The following is an 18,899-nucleotide window of genomic DNA, read 5'->3' as shown; positions in this document are numbered from 1 at the left end:
TATAATTTTACTTTACTTTATTTTCTATCAACCCTTTCTATTTGTTCCAACATAATATACAGAATAGTGTCACCTCTTGCATGTTCATTTGATATTGCTATCTTTAGAATTTTTTTAAATCCTCAATATACACTTCTTATTTACTTACTTCTTCTATTTGTAGTTGTTTCTAATTATTTTTCTTTATCACCATTCCTCGATTATTGTGCCATTACGTAGTAAAATATTGAATCTTTTCTGTAATATATTGGTTTATAACACTTTACCGAGACCATGAAGAATGAATATATAAAAGAACAACCTAGACAATACCTTGTCATTCGGCTAGAATATTCTCTTTTTCATGGATAATGGTAATTTCGTATTGTTATTTAGAATTTCTGGAATTTTATTGGAAAATTCCCAGATTTAGGGAACTTTCTTTAATGACATCTTTGACATTTGACCAACTGACTTTCTGCTATACAAAGGTGGAATGTTTCTTCAATTACAAGAATTTCATAATATCACCAGATTATTTAAAAATTTCGGTTTTTTGTTCCTGACCACATCAATTTCTGGCTATCTATATCTTGATACCGATGGAATGTTTCTTAGGTTGCAACAATTTCATTAAATTTAGTATTGAAATTATCCCTTAAATTGGTGAAATTTTCAGGAATTCCCCACATTAAGGGCATACTTGCACCTGACTCACCCGATTTCTGGCCGTTTGTCATTTGACGCAGGAAGACTGATAGAAGAATTCAAGATTGGCATGATGGTTGCATTGCAATATTGCTAAATAAATAAATATAACTTACTAACCATTAATACAAAACGTTGATTTTGGAAAAAAAACTTCACCTATTTTCCACTCACCTAACGTTAAAACATTCATGCCCACTTAAATGTTATGTATCTACCTACATTTGTGCAAAAATATTTGTTTTGCAAATAAAATGCTCCATGAAAATATCAACAAATTATGGGGGCTGATTGAAATAATTTACACCGGGCATTAAGTCTGATTAACTAACCTATATTTGTTATTATAAACATAGTGATAACAAATAATACATTTTGATAAAAAAAAGCACCAGTAAGTGTACAGAATACATACGGTAAACATTAAGATAAATACAAAGTAATAACAAAGTATGTACACCAACCCTCCAAGGACGGTGTACAACAGAATGTTGTCATTTCAAATGATCAGCATAAGGATAAGTATACGAGTATAATATATGTTTCAAGCTGTTTAATTAATACCTTCACGTCAATTTTCCGCAAGATCGGGCAGATAGGTGACAGCCACGCACTCTTTGTTTTTTTCAAATTCATACATCGTCTCAAATTTACGCTTCTTTTATTCACCATCTCGACACAGCCAACATAAATATTTGATTAACATGGTCCGTGTCTTCCTCGGGCATCCTTAACTTACTCTACCAATTAGTCCATTATCATAACTAACAATGCAAATATATTCTTTTACATAAAGAATTTAAAACAGTAATTACTTAGGGTGTTAACTTATTTTAACGAATGATTCCTGAAATTATATGGAGTAAAAAATTTTGGTCTCTGGTGAATTTTTTGATGTTTTTTTTTTAATCAAATAAAAAAATCCTCCGTATGTCGTCACCGGTCACTCAGATGAGTAAATACCATCACCCCGACCATAACTGTCCAATACCTACTGATATTTTGTGTTTTAAGTTTTAAAAAAATGTCACCAGATTCCAAAATTTCACTTATATTGTACTCCAAATAATTTATTTATTTATTAAACTCCCGTAGGGCTTTTAAAGACATAATACAGTCAAAGTAAAGCAGAAATAATGTCAAGAATCACTGGTTAAAGTAAGTCAACTTTACTACATCCAAGTGTAATTCCTTACCTATAATTCATTATTCTTACCTTTTTCCATATTCAGACGATTTTTTATTTATTTTTAGTCATCAGATCTAAATAGCAGGAAACGCTGTCTACAAAATCTATTGAACTGTAAATGACCTAAAAAAGAAGGAAAAAAATGCACAATGCATTTTTCTGCATCTCTGGACTGCTCGCTCTTGCTGGATTTTCAGATACCTACCTTCTTACCAACCTTTCTCTGACTCTTCTCCATCAAATTAAACTCCACATTTTATCCAAATCAGAAATATCTTGGTCTCTGGAACCTGAGGAGTATCAATAAAAAAGTAAAAGATTTCATGTAGGTAGGTATATAGACAATTTGCGAAAAATTAGCCATTAAATGATTGATTAAAAAAAACGCTAATTTAAAAATATTCATTTATAAAAATCATACAATTTTTTTAAAATTCCATTACATTCCATTACACAAGTCAGAAACATTGAAAAAAAATAAAATAAAATACTTTTTTTGTTTTAAAACCACGATATTTATTAATTTAAGAACCGACCGGTTTCGCTTTACTTAAGCATCATCAGGGTACAAATTAATACTAAACAAGAAGTACATAATGTGTGTATATATATAACAAAATATAGAGGGAGACGTATATGGACAGGGACTAAGCGTCAACTGTATTCCTTCCTCAAACTTATAAACTCTTTTCATAATAAGATTAAATTCACATTAGAAATAGGCATAAATTCAACCTTAAATTTTTTAGACCTTACCTTATCGATCGTTAATAACAGAATTAATTTTAACATTTTTCGTAAACCCTCCTATACTGACGTTGTCATACACAGCACCTCCAATCACCCTATTTCACATAAGCACTCCGCATTCCATTCAATGGTCCATCGTTTAGTCACAATTCCAATGTCCGATAGTAATTTTGATAGTGAACTAAAACTAATTAAAAACATAGCAGTAAATAATGGCTATGAATCAGATTTTATAGATTTAATCTTAAATAAAAAGCTAAAACAAATAGCCATTAATCGCTTCCTCTTTGCTAGTCCTTGTCCTCAAATCAATGATAATAATATTAATTATCAATGGCGGCGAATTTTATTTATTAATCACTTTTCTACCTTAAGTGTAAAAAACCTTCCTTCTGAAGTCAAACCGGCCTTTTATACTAATAACAATATAGGTAAATTTCTAATTAATTCTAAAGATAAGGACGATAAATTCAGTCATTCGGGGATTTATAAATTAAATTGCAATAATTGTTCGGCTTTCTATATCGGTAAGACATCACGTAATGTTAATATTAGGATAAAAGAGCATCTTCGTTGCCTCAATAATAACGGGTTTTCCGAATTCGCAAATCATTTGATCGATAAAGATCATACATTCTGTCATAGCACCGGTGCTAACATCTTACATAAAAACGGGCATGGTAACAGACTAAACAACTTAGAGGCACTAGAAATTAAAAAAGCTGTAAAAACCAAAAGTCAGATACTTAATAATCAATTAGACATATCAAGTAGTCCAATATTAGGTCTGTTTCCAATAAACCCATAAAAAAATCCCAGTTCTCCTTACCTCCTTACCACCATGCCAGTTGATGCTTTGTTTCTCCCGATTTATTGATATAACCCATTAGTCTACATAATTATCTAGCGGTTTCCCATTACTTGTGCACTTATGTTAATGTATTTTATGACCGTCTTTGTGTTGCTTATATTTGTATCATGTTGTCTCCCTCTATATTTTGTTATATATATACACACATTATGTACTTCTTGTTTAGTATTAATTTGTACCCTGATGATGCTTAAGTAAAGCGAAACCGGTCGGTTCTTAAATTAATAAATATCGTGGTTTTAAAACAAAAAAAGTATTTTATTTTATTAAATATGTCAAACCACAAAGTGATTGCTTTCTACAATAATATTGAAAAAAAACTACACAAGTCATAATTAAATCCTAAATACAAACATATTCTAAGGAAAACTCAAATGCTTCATTGCTGATAAATTAACATTTTTTTTTTATTGAATTCAATGCATCTTTGCAAAAAAACATTTTGTTGACGTCAGTTATAACAACGCAATGAAGAATTTTACAGAGATTTTTAAATACGGAGAGGGGTACCTAAGAGCTAACATTGAGATGAATGGAGGCCACACGAGATTAATTTATAAATTATTAGTAATTTGTGCTGGACATACCCATTTATAGTTGAAACAGAATAATTTCACCCTTTTTACAAAAGTATGGAAATTTTTAGACATTAAATTTAATGAGATTAAACATTTCTTATAATTATATACACTGTCATTAAAATATAATCATTTTAGTACAGGATAATTTTACATAATTAACTATTTTGGTGAGTAATATAGTCACGTTTTTCAAGATCACTTCTTTTTTATTTCGTCCAGTTTCGCCTTCACACTTTGTGCAGAAAAATAAAACATTTTTTGAATTCACTGTTCGAACTTTAGCACATAATCAAGGTATCCATAATATTGTTCGTAAAGTATTCCTTTGAGGTACTTTGCAAAATCATTTTCAAAGCAGGGTTTCGAAAATTTTGTGAGCTCGCAAATCAGTCCATGAAGACGGCGCTTTTCATAATTTAAGATTCCATAGTAATGATACTAAGCCATCATAGTGCCTCCGCCCCCTGGTGGTTGTGGATTGTTGGATCCAGTATTTGGAGCTGGGTTTGAAGAAGGGTTATTTCCTGACCCTAGCTTTTGAGTTCCTGGGGCATTCGGAGCGACTGTTGATCCCTGCACATAATTTGGAGCCCTGAAGGGCAGAGCAGCTATGCATTTCTCTGCTTCAATGTTGTTTGAGGGACGTTTCCCAAAGAGACTCATAATGTTGTCCATGTTCCTTATTACGCTGTTGAAAAAGAAATACTCATGTTATTTCAATGAAAGATTTTGAAAAATAAACGTTGCGTCAATAAAATTAGTACACGTGGATATTTTTCCATTTGGTTTCAATTAGTTCTTAATGATAGTTTTCATTGTCTGATCTTAATCAAGAAATACATCGAAAACGTAGTTTTTAAGGCGTTTGATATTTCTGTCAATTTTTTTGTTTTCATCTCCAAACACAGATTGCTTATTTGTAACAGAATCTTTACATAATAAGTCCATAATATCTTCATCGTTTGAAAATGAAAAAAATTTCTTCCTCTTGGTCTTTGCATCTAGACTTTCTGACTTTGCCGTGGAGTCTCAAAAGTATTCGAATGTGCTAGAGTTTAATCTTTCGGTCTGGCAGGGTTTTGTTCTTTATTTATAGATGATTCTGCTTATGTTGTCTGCACTGATAAAATGGCATAAATATTAATTTTAAATTCTTCTGAAAATTCCTTAATGATAATTGGTGAATGATCTACAATTTTCTAATTAATTTATACAGTTTTCATTGTTCGTAGACTTATATGGTGAGATAGCTTTTTGCGAATCGTATTTTTAGGTTTTGATATATACAGTTAGGTTTGGTGATCCTTGAGTGATTAATGTAAAGCGAGATGGTTAAAAGACATTATTTTATTATTGTATTTAAGGATTGTGCAATATATTTTTACCAAATCCGTTTATTCAGACAAATGCAATATATTAATAATCTGCAAAAATCTCGGTTGTTGAGTTTTGGTATTGAAAAAAATGCACAGCTTTTTATTTGAATTTCGTGTTTTCATTGTTTTCTTGGTTTTAAGTCTCAGATGCCTTAATTTAAGTAACCAATAAGATAAGACGTCGTTTTTATATTTTTATGCGTTACAAATAGCTTACTTAGAAGCCGGAAGAAGTCTTGTAGGTGACAGCTCATTGTAGGTGTTTCACAAAAGACTCCAGGAATTTAATGACACCCAGGAAAGCCAGGAATTCTTCAGAACCTTTTATAATTATGACAGTGGTAAGAGAAGTTCTCATCGAAGTTATGTTTCAATGCTTAACTTTAGTTTAAATACATGTGACTTTTGTGTCAATGAATTAGTAATTAAACTTAAGATTTCAGGTTCTCGTAGTGTCTCCGCTTCCTGGAGGTTGATCGGGATTATGTGGTCCGAGATTATGAGGTCCAGTATTTGTGGGTGGATTCGGTGATGTGTCTTGTGTGGAAGCTTGGGGTTTATCGGCTGGAGGATTTGGAGCCACGGTGGATTTCTGCACATAATTTGGTGCCTTAAAAGGCACAGCGTAACTTGCATTTCCAATAGAGCTGCTGAAAAAATTTCCCATTGCTGATGCTTTTTGAACTGTTGAAGAAAAACATATCAATATTATCAAATATTTGTGTGTAGTTTTCATCAATCGGACGTTTTGAATAATATGCAGAGCAGGAAAATTTGTCATTATGTGGATTCGGTTTTCAACATTTTTTTTCCTTTCTTTGATATTTTAAATATGAAAAAAAGGGTTAAATATTATAATATTGATTTAAGACCTATTGAAAAACAAAAACAAGTGAACAAAAAAATTAATTTTACTGAGGCTGCGAAAACTCTCGAATGGTGAGTTTTGGCATCGTGAAAATTGCACAGCTTTTCTGTCAGGACTTTCTAGGTTATCACAATTTTTTTGGGCTCACATCGTCTTTTATATAAATAGCTACGGATTTTTGAAAAAAGCGTTTTCATCTGTCTCACCGTTTTCTTATTTACAAATCTTAACGTCTAAATTATGTGCCCTTGTGACTGTAGGTCATGTTTTTTCTGACGGTCACCTTCTTGGTGGTGATCGGTAGTAAATGAAGGAGTTTCATAAAATCAATTGGGGCTAATTCAGAACCTTCATAAATAACGGTGGCAGTGGAGAGAGAAATATTACGATATATTTTGTTCATGATATTTTCAGTAAAATTATTAATCATTTCAGAGCTTTTCGGTTGTCATGGACCTTTAAATTCATGTAGGGTGGTGGTACTTATTAGATCCAATACTGTTCAGTGTGTTACAAAACTTGCTAATAAATTATGACGACTTGTACTCCGCTGAAGATTTGTCAGGAACTTATGACTTCCAACGTAAAGTAATCAACGTAATTAACAACATAATTGTATATCCCATGATTAAATTTCCACGCATTTCTATCTCCCTCTCTCGGAACTTGTGGACAACGTTGAACAGCATCCTGTGCAGTCACAAACGTTAAGTGGAGGTAAATAATGCTCAAAGACAGGGTGGACATTTTAAGAAATAAAAGTTTTTGATCAAATTGTTGAATCTAGCAGTTTCTAGAGGCACGTTGATGCTGCTCGAAATGATGCCTGATTCAATTGAAGTGCTGTAATCTCAGCATCTCTGCGAAGACCCTATCTATTCTCCAAAGATAGTAGAAAGTGTTATCCAGTAAACAAATTAAAAGGAAAAATATTCATAGGATGTTTCACGGTTTTGGAACATTCTCCTCGTTTGATTGATTCGATTTGCTTTTGATGCAGTTTGAGATTCTTTCATTTATTGTTTTGTTGCATTTTTCAATACCGTTGATGGCGTGGGTTGAAGGTGCGGGTTGAAGGCGCGGGTTGAAGGACAAATTGAAGGTTTGTGCTACGAAGGGTTTCCATTATCTGTTTGATTAGGATTTCTTGGTTGGGTCTCTACTGATACAGGAGGCGTCGTTGTAGAAATTTGGGCGGTATTTGGCGCTACTGGGGAATCTGGAGCGACCGTAGAGCCTTTTACATAGATTGGTGCTCTAAATGGCGCAGCTGCTTTCTGCATTACATTAAAATCCACCTTCGGTCCGAAGAATTCTCTGAAGAGGTGCTCCATTTTTGCATTCATTGGTCGCTGAAAAATTAACTTTATGAGATTTTGATTCTTATAATTGAAAGTGAGAGCGTATCTGAGAAGGTGTTTGAATTCGAATGAAGCAAAAAAGTATTCTAAGACAATGTGGTGCGGTGACCCACCCTACCGATAGTTATGATAGTTTATTTGGTTATGTTATTAACGGTGACCGGATAATTCATCACATCTTTAAAAAGTTATATAAATTCATGGAAAGTGATAAAACAAAAACTTTATAGACTGGGTTAAGTAGGTTAGGTTAGGTTAGGTTAGGTAAGGTTAAAAAAAATCTTTTCAGCGTTTCTAATGACTTTATATCACTTTTTAAAAGTGTGTTGAATTGTCACTGTGTTGAGTTATCATGGAACCGTTATTAATATACTTTACCTACTACTAAAAATATGTGCATGTGATAAGTTTTTAGGAACGTTTATCGAGGTATCCGGAAACAACAAACGGAAAATTGATGAATCTACACCGCAAAAAAAAATCAATCGGAGCATTTATTTAAAGAAAAAAGCTTTTTTTTGTCAACTTTTGAAGCCGGGTCTACCGATATTTTTCAAATTGACTTATACCATTTTAACTTCAAGATCGATGTACTCGAAGGCTAACCAAAAAAAAGTTATGCCACAAAATCGACCCCAGATGTGAGGTGTTGATCGACCACGTACATAATATGGTAACCGGATAAATCATCACAATGATAATTCATCAAATCTCTAAAAAGTTATATAAAGTCATGGAAAGTGATTATTTATTTACTGGGTTATGTAGGTTAGGTTAGGTTAGGTTAAAAAAAAAAATTTTCCTTCGTTTCTAATGACTTTATATCACTTTTTAAAAGTGTGTTGAATTGTCACTGTGTTAAGGCGATGCCATACGTCGTGTAATATTTTAAATCGAGCAGCTATCAATAACACTCCTTACGTAGATAGCGATAAGGTTTAAATTCCCACTTAACACCATCCGCCTGTGTTGATTTATGCAAGAAAAAAACATGGCCAAAAAGTGCCTTTTATTTTATTTTGTGGATGTTCAGGCATAAATATTTAATTTTTTTTCGATCATTTTATAAATAACTTAATTTTCCACACTATACAATAAAATTATAACCGAAAATGGGTTCGTAAGTAGGAGATTTTGAATTTTAAAGCAGTTTTCATAGGTCTTATACATTATTTTTTTATGGGCTTATAAAAAGACTTATCTAAAAAAAACTCGATTATTTCAAAGGCCAAGATGTATTCTATTCGCAGTATTTAATTAAAGCATCTGAAACATTTCTAGGCGACCAAATTTTCAAACCAAAAACACATGATTTTGCATTACTACGTATGGCATCGCCTTAAGTATCTATCCACGCATACAATACACAGTTCAAGGTTGACGTATGAATGTTAATACTATAAATATACAAGAACGTGGGCACTAGACGCTACATCTACTCTTCAAATTAAACGGTGATCACATTGACAAATATAATATATTTTGAGTTTGAATTGGTGTATCACTCTGAGGTGAACGAACCGGACATGTCATATTCATGTGAAATATATTTCAAGGACGCTTAACATAGCTGGAAAATAATTTTAAAAAAATTGATTTAGATTTAGTTCAAATTCAAATGTCAAGATTAAAAGCTTAACATTTATTTTTTTAAACATATCTGCCTGTTGACGTAAAATCTTCAAATTTTAATTATTAATATTCACATCTTAACACGTGTAAACATTAATTTTTCTGTATACATCTAATTGTTGACATTTAATGGCACTAACACTTTTTAACTGATTGCCGAGAATTTAATACTTTTTATCTGATTACATTTAATTTTATACATTTAATTGTTAAGCATTTAATTTTTAACATTTAATTGCATACATTTAATTTTTAAGCATTTAATATTGAACATTTAATTTTATACATATCATTTAACAGTTAATTTTTAGCATTTGATTTCTAACATTTGAATGCTAGCATTAATGTATAACAAGCAACACGAATAATTTGACAGTATTTGAATACTTACTAATACATAAGTAAAGGCGGAAATGTTGCTTTTGCAATATTGAAGGAATTGGCTTGCAGATGATTGAACAACCGACCCCCGGATCGGAACCCGATGCTTTGGACCGCTCGACGAACTAACCGCAATGAACTTGTGGGATAGAATGTCAAGGTGATACGAAGTAGAAAGACATGGTAAAACCAGTTAAAATGTGCTTACTTATTTACCAAATGAACGCCTTAGGGATCTCATTTATTCGTTCAAGCTAAGTTTGTCCTTTCGTACCGGTTTGGCGATCCCGCAGGATTTCAACAATATTTGATGCCATGGGTTTGCGGTATTTCATATGCGAGATTTGGTGGATTGCGGGAATGAAAAAAAAAAGGTTTTCACAAAAAAATATGCTGTTTTGATTTGCATGTAATTGCGAATTTTAGTAAAATGTCTGTTCACATATAAGTGACAGTTTTCTACGATCTTATTTTTTTATCAAAAACTTTTTAAAATACTTTTGTTACCTTTTCAAGAGATATTTTTTTATAATATTGCTAGTACCAAAGATGATTAATTTGAAGTTTTCTTGAATAACTCAGGTACTATGTTAACTTATCAATGTCTTTTTTATAATATACTGGTTTCAACGATAATTGATACCAAATAATAAAATAAATGTTTGTGAAATGCTGTGCATTACTTCAATTAAGAATTTTGCCGAATAAAATTCGAATCACTAATTTTCCCCTTAGTGTGTCTTAAGTAAGCTCATATTGTCTCTCTAACCAATAAATTAAGATGACACAGGTTTTATCATGTTGTAAGATACTTTATTATCTTCTTCGTTTTACGGTTTTTAAATATTTATGAAACTATTATAAAAAGTTACTGTCTCTTCATTTTTTTCTTTTTTCACTGGAGAACACAATCAATACAAAAATTTCCAATGAAATCACCACTAAGCAAATCTCGCAATCCCGCAAATCCCGCGGGATTTATAAAACTCTATCCCGCATTCCCGCGTGATTTGACAAATGTGGGATTTGCAAACCCTACTTGGTATCAGACTGTGAAATTTTTACCGTCTGACTTTCTAAGCCCAAGTAATACCTTTACGTTTATTTATTCTAATCGATGATAGCGTTTAGTCCTCCACGAAGTAAAATTTATTCATACACATCTGTCGATGTCCTTATCAGTTTATCATATCTGATCGACATTATTTCTAAGTATACAAACTCATCCATTGGCACCAAGCATTCACCGTTCACTATTTATAATACAAAGCGCAGTATTATTATCATTTTTTTTTTATTGTTGATACATTATTTTACAATATTTAATATTCTTATTCAGTAATGTTGGCCTCACTGGGTTGTTTACCCGTGCTGAGGCCCCCATTTTATAATATAAGGATTTATGCATTTAAAAAAAATAGAAAAACAAATAAACATTACTTTCAAATACCATGACTTCGAAATAGCCAAACCTAACCTAGACATTTAAATTAAAAGGTATTATGTTGTAGGTACATGGTGCAAAGTAATGTAGAAGAAAAACAAAAACAGACACAAAAAAAAGTGTATGCATGACATCTTAAAATATGAAAATATGCTCTGCTAAAGTTTTATGCAGTGACCTCGTTAAAATATGCTCTGCTAAAGTTTTATGCAGTGACCTCGTTAAAATATGCTATCCTAAAGTTTTATGCAGTGATTTCGTTAAAATATGCTCTGCTAAAGTTTTATGCAGTGACCTCGTTAAAATATGCTATGCTAAAGTTTTACGCAGTGACCTCGTTAAAATATGCTATGCTAAAGTTTTATGCAGTGACCTCGTTAAAATATGCTCTGCTAAAGTTTTATTCAGTGACCTCGTTAAAATATGCTCTGCCAAAGTTGTTGATCAATAGAGGCGCATAACTAAATTATGTCGAATAATTCTGAATATAAATAAATATTTTCGTAGAAAGCAATCACTTTGTGGTTTAACATTTTAATGAAATAAAACAATATTTTTTGTTTAAAACCACGAATTTTTATTAATTAATAAAAATTCGTGGTTTTAAACAAAAAATATTGTTTTATTTCAACAAATAAATATTTTTACCCTAGCAAAAACTATACCGAACAAATATAATTTATTAGGTTGAAAATATATTACTATGTGAGTGGATAAGAATGGCCCTTGCGAAAGAACACCATTCAAAAATGAATAGTTTCTTTAGACAGGTACTTTCCAACGTTCACCTAAAAAAATGACTATAAAAATAACATCAACCTGTGCACCCGTTTTACAGAAGAGCAAAATCATTTTTTGTTTAAAAAATTTAGGTACCCAAATTTGTAGAAAAAAGATTTTTTGGACATGTTTACATTAAAATATTATTAAATCTATTTGAATTTCACTTTTTTATCGTCGAATGAATGCAAATCTTGGAAGCGGAAATTAACCCATTTTCCGAAATCCGATCGAGCTGAAATCCGGCAGATAGACTCGTTATCGATGACAATGCATTTTATGAACCTTTGGTGACAATCACGTAAACAGAAGGACATATACACATTTCTCAGAAACTCGAAGTCATTACAGCAGTTAAAGTTCAAAATAAATGTCTGTCCTACCAAATCGGCATTTAGCGAGGTTGGTGGAGTTCTCGACTGTGAAAACAACATTTTTAATTTTTTTAAATAGATGTATTATAGTAAAAATAAAAAAAATTTACGGGTTGATTTTTGTATATCTATATTCATCTTTAATAATTTTGTAGGCATAACATTCATGCTATATCAAAGAAACCATTGTTTTGCAATAAATTTGCAAAAAAAAATTATCTTTAAAGTTTCACATCACAATTTCAAATTGGCCTGTCATTTATCCAATCTTACTGTGGTAGATGCGAAATGAATAAGAACCAAACAATGGAATAACGTCATTCGGAGTATCGGCCTGTCTGTCCTTTGAATCTGCACGACAGTTGTTTATGCGACCAAAAAACCTTTTTTGTTAGTCCCAGAAATTCTAATATTTATTCAACGCAAGCCATAATGACGTCGGGTTTGATTGTTGTGTTTTTTAGTATCCACTGAACAAGTTACTCTTGGACGTTTCAAATTAAAATTCATGTCGCCAAGTCATTAAAAAAAACTTTCGAATGCCACACAGCCTAGCGTTCATAATCATTGTAGTTTCTGCTCAAGAAAAATATTCTGTGTTTTAAAATGTTTGATCAGAAGTGGGTAATCTAAACTTTAGCTTACTTCAGGCACACGGACACGCTCACACCACACTTCTAGAAGTTTATCTCTTCAGTGGTTTTGTCAGAACGCAAAATAATAAGCGGCCAAATAAAAAGTGCAAAAGTCCTCTTCTCAGAAACGGTTACTGAAAATTTTACGCCAGACAATACATACTGCTAAATATCTTAATAATTTAAGAACCAATGTTTTACTGCACAGACTATAATGGATACACAGGGTGGAACGTATTTCACTTATTTTAACCAGTGATTCCTGACATTATTTGAAAACACAAAAAAAAAATGAGTAGGTTTTGGACAGTTAGAATCGTGGAGAGATAATATTTCACCACTCTCAAATAATATCGGAAACTGGTTTGTAAATCAAGGACGTCCCTTAACACGCTGTATACAAATACTTGTAATATTATCTTCAATAATTGTAAAATCACGTTGTGGCGTCATTTTAATTGCAATACAATAAATAACTTTGTGAACAAAACTATTTTATCAAAAAGGATCAACATTTAAAAAAAATGTTTTTTCGTTAGGTTAAACGCATACTAAAACTATAAATTTGTCTTTTTTTACTATACGTTTATCTTAATGGAGAAAGCATTGGTTCGTAAACATGTTGATTTTTTAAAATTTCATTTATAAAAAGTAATTTATTTTATTTAAAATGTCTAATTCATTTTAAATATTATAAACAGAGTGTCAACATAATTCAACGATGTGTTATTTACTTATTAATCAATCGAAAACCAGCAAAAACGATTATTAATCATCCTTTTTACTATCTGCTTAACAATATGTTGTACAATTATTTGGTAAAAAAAATATATAAAGATATTATGTAGTTAAGGTCATCTAGAAATTATGTTTTAAAGGTCGCCTAGAAATTATGTATTTAAGGTCACCTAGAAATAATGTAGTTAAGGTCACCTAGAAATTATGTAGTTTAGGTCACCTAGAAATTCTATTTAACAATACTGTGCATTTTTTAGACGTTGGAGCTTATCATTTGAGAGTTATTGTTGTTTATGAAAAAATACTATAGGCCTGCACGACTACTCGTCAAAGCTTGATAAAATGGCCTTTTTATAGTTTAAAACATAACAAATAGGTAAAACTAAAGTTATAAAAAATGGTTTAAGATAAAATTATAAAATTAAAAAGCATTTCCTGTAAAAATTACCTATAAATATGCCATAAAAATGTATTGGAGTTATTTCCAAACTTGAAATGATTTAGACCAAAATTAGTAGTTATTGTAATTGTCAAGATGCGTGAGGTCATTTTGTTATCTGTTAAACGATATTACAACACATAAACCATCCATAACGTGCTCAATAGTATGTAACCAAAAACACAAACCATCCATAAAGTACTCAATTATATGTAACAAAACACACAAACCATCCATAAAGTACTCAATTATATGTAACAAAACACACAAACCATCCATAACGTACTCAATAATATGTAACAAAACACACAAACCATCCATAACGTACTCAATAATATGTAACAAAACACACAAATCACCCATAACGTACTCAATAATATGTAACAAAACACACAAACCATCCATAACGTACTCAATAATATGTAACAAAACACACAAATCACCCATAACGTACTCAATAATATGTAACAAAACACACAAACCATCCATAACGTACTCAATAATATATAACAAAACACACAAATCACCCATAAAGTACTCAATTATATGTAACAAAACACACAAACCATCCATAACGTACTCAATAATATGTAACAAAACACACAAACCATCCATAACGTACTCAATAATATGTAACAAAACACACAAATCACCCATAACGTACTCAATAATATGTAACAAAACACACAAACCATCCATAACGTACTCAATAATATGTAACAAAACACACAAATCACCCATAACGTACTCAATAATATGTAACAAAACACACAAACCATCCATAACGTACTCAATAATATATAACAAAACACACAAATCACCCATAAAGTACTCAATTATATGTAACAAAACACACAAACCATCCATAACGTACTCAATAATATGTAACAAAACACACAAACCATCCATAACGTACTCAATAATATGTAACAAAACACACAAATCACCCATAACGTACTCAATAATATGTAACAAAACACACAAACCATCCATAACGTACTCAATAATATGTAACAAAACACACAAATCACCCATAACGTACTCAATAATATGTAACAAAACACACAAACCATCCATAACGTACTCAATAATATGTAACAAAACACACAAATCACCCATAACGTACTCAATAATATGTAACAAAACACACAAACCATCCATAACGTACTCAATAATATGTAACAAAACACACAAACCATCCATAACGTACTCAATAATATGTAACAAAACACACAAATCACCCATAACGTACTCAATAATATGTAACAAAACACACAAACCATCCATAACGTACTCAATAATATATAACAAAACACACAAATCACCCATAAAGTACTCAATTATATGTAACAAAACACACAAACCATCCATAACGTACTCAATAATATGTAACAAAACACACAAACCATCCATAACGTACTCAATAATATGTAACAAAACACACAAATCACCCATAACGTACTCAATAATATGTAACAAAACACACAAACCATCCATAACGTACTCAATAATATGTAACAAAACACACAAATCACCCATAACGTACTCAATAATATGTAACAAAACACACAAACCATCCATAACGTACTCAATAATATATAACAAAACACACAAATCACCCATAAAGTACTCAATTATATGTAACAAAACACACAAACCATCCATAACGTACTCAATAATATGTAACAAAACACACAAACCATCCATAACGTACTCAATAATATGTAACAAAACACACAAATCACCCATAACGTACTCAATAATATGTAACAAAACACACAAACCATCCATAACGTACTCAATAATATGTAACAAAACACACAAATCACCCATAACGTACTCAATAATATGTAACAAAACACACAAACCATCCATAACGTACTCAATAATATGTAACAAAACACACAAACCATCCATAACGTACTCAATAATATGTAACAAAACACACAAACCATCCATAACGTACTCAATATGTAACAAAACACACAAATCATCCATTACGTACTCAATAAAATGTAAGAAAACATAAGTCGATACTTTTTTGGCGGGAATCATACTTGCTCATATATCATAGTAAGGTGTTAAGATATTGAAAATTTTAAAAATACATAGAAACAAAATTATGACACCGGAATTTCTATGTATTTATTATATTAAAATTACTAATTTTGATTACGCGTGTGTCCTTCGCAACTTTGGTTCAATGAACTACGGAGCTCGATTTGATTTCAATTTAATTGAAAAAATTCATTGGAACTTTTTCCGTGTTCTTCTTTCTCTTTTCCCCATACAATAGCTACAAAACATTCCGATTTCACGATTTAGGTAGTCGAATATTAATGTATAAGCATCAAAATTTATTAATAATAACTGCATCGTTTTAATAGTGTTTCTTTGTTGTGAAAATCAGTTAAATAAAATAATGTTAGGTTAGAATTCAGATGAATTATGTTAGTACGCCAGAAAACAATAGTACTATCTACAAAAATCAATGTGCAAAATAGAACGTGGCATAAGAGGGCTGACAGAATACGGTATACGCATCATGGCTTGACCTATTTCAGCATATCGCTCGCCATACATTCCCATTGGGATCGTATGGCGAGCGACATGCTGAAATAGGCCAAGCTACGGGAATAAAGCGCGCTTATAGCGTGGTCTGTCACTATTAAAATTTTACCGCTGATAGATCTGTTATAATCTCCCCTTCCTCATTAACAATGCAACTTAATTTCAAGTAAATAAATTCAAGAGTTGTAAATACTCTCAGTATCGCCCTGGTATAAGACCACTATTCAGAACCGAAACGTTGCTTGACATGACTTAAGCCGTGTTTGGTGACCAGATTTGAACAGCCAGGTACTTCCCCATCTCCAACCACCCCCATTACTTTCAGACTCACAACATAACCCAATTGGGAATGCCATAGTCCCATGGCTTGGAGCAATCGGAAATCTTTTGCGGTATTCACATAAAAAAATAAAACACTTGATAGGTAAGTACTGGCTTCGTGCAGTTGGGCCTCTTAACCAGAAACCACAATAAAAAACAAGTGAGGTTAAAACTGAACTCTCAGCGGTAAATTAAATAAGGACACTTTCGATAAAAAAATACGTTCACTGCTTACCTTGACAACAAAAACACTGTTGCAATAATTTGCTTTATTGAAACGATGTGATTGTTTGTGATTCGGAGAGTTTGAAAACTCCGTCTCTTCGAGACCACAAGCTTCGGCGAACACGCAAACAACACTGATAAACAAAACGCCGGTCGCCGCGTGTTATTTTTAAACTGTTGACGTTGGTAGTTTCGGATTCAATGGCGACTCGTCATTGGCAAGTAATGATGAGTTAAATAAACGTATTTTACTTTGACGACTTATTATAATTATTAAGGTAACGATCGGTAATAATCGGTATCTTTAGTTTTGACAAAAAAAAATTATTTATTCAAAACCTATTTTTAAAAAGAACGGTAGAATTTTTTTAAAAATAATTATTTATTTATCAACGCCCTAATGGCTTTTACAAAAATAGGTAACAAATAATACAGTTGTGTTAGGTACATAATTTACAATAAATAATGATTTATGATTAAATTGAGGTAAATTAAAATTAATAGTGTGGATTATGGAAAGCAAAATAGGTATTAAGAAACATATAAATATAAAAATAAAAGTGTATTCACTACGGAATCGTGAATTTATACATCTCAGTAAAGTGATTAAAAAGATTTCGTTTTATAACTAATACGGAATCTTTAAACATGTCTCCAGTATTCCCAAATTTATTGCCGAAATAAAGTAGTCTATTTATAATAATAATAATAATATTTGGCTAATTTATATAGCGCCGTTTTCATGAGAAATCACCTCAAGGGCGCTGTACAAATATATTTCTTAAATGGTTAACACTAACTTAAAAGAATACTGACTTAAAATGTGTATGAGCTTCATAGATGGTTTTAAAATTGTCACAGAAAAATGTTGCACTTTGCCTCGTATTTCTGGTCGGTACGTAAAATTTTATTTTGGCGATAATTTCAGGGTTGTCAATTTAATTATTAATAATGTTATTTAATAGTAAAAGGTCAGAGATTAGCCGCCTATCTGACAGCGTTATTAAGTTAAGTTGTTTCATCAAAAGGACATAGTTAATATTTGGAATTGGAATATTCAGTTTAAATATGTAATTTACACATCTGCCCTGATGATGGACACTGCAATGCTGTCCGAAACGTTGGCTAAAGAAAGGGGTAGCGCAACACGGCATAATACCCCAAAAAAAAATCACTATAATTACACTTTTGGCCGTGAAAATCTCAAATCATATTTTTAAATAAAATGACTAGCACTATGTTTACACCACTAATGTAACACTAAGAAATATTAACGTGTTTCAAAACCAATTGATTCTCTACCAATATAAAAATAATTAAAATTATTAATTATTTCTTTTATTTACTAAAAATGATGTGACAAAAGTGAATTAAACACTGTCAAAAACAAATAAAATAGTCTGTCACTGTATAAATGCCTATGCAAAATGCTCCAAAAGAACTCTAAAATAATTTTGAAACTCATCTTTGAGTAGTGAACCTGGTAGCAAAGCCATTATTTAAAAATATTTATTCTGGGTATTAAAGGCACTGGCTAAAATCGTAATTCCATAATATTATATCATATTTCGACGCCACTGACAAAATAATTACCATGTTGAGTTGGCCATCTTGCCAACTGTTTTTTTACGGAGGCGAACGACAGTCGATCGGGTATTCCCGCCACAGATAGGAAT

General features: G+C 31.5%; 1 long non-coding RNA gene across 1 annotated transcript; it reads right to left on the bottom strand.

The window, feature by feature from the left end:
* Positions 1-3,808: 3,808 nt before the first annotated feature.
* LOC149413183 (uncharacterized) lies at positions 3,809-17,347 on the bottom strand. Its single transcript, XR_016304288.1, has 2 exons — positions 17,234-17,347; positions 3,809-4,766 (listed from the first exon to the last, which is right to left on the bottom strand). It is a non-coding gene; the product is annotated as an uncharacterized LOC149413183 (long non-coding RNA).
* Between the last annotated feature and the right edge of the window lie 1,552 nt (positions 17,348-18,899).

Source organism: Hesperophylax consimilis, chromosome 22, assembly GCF_061612785.1.
Source record: "Hesperophylax consimilis isolate HC1 chromosome 22, BYU_Hcon_1.0, whole genome shotgun sequence".
Classification (NCBI taxonomy): Eukaryota; Metazoa; Arthropoda; class Insecta; order Trichoptera; family Limnephilidae; genus Hesperophylax; species Hesperophylax consimilis.
This window is presented reverse-complemented; position numbering and strand designations above follow the sequence as displayed.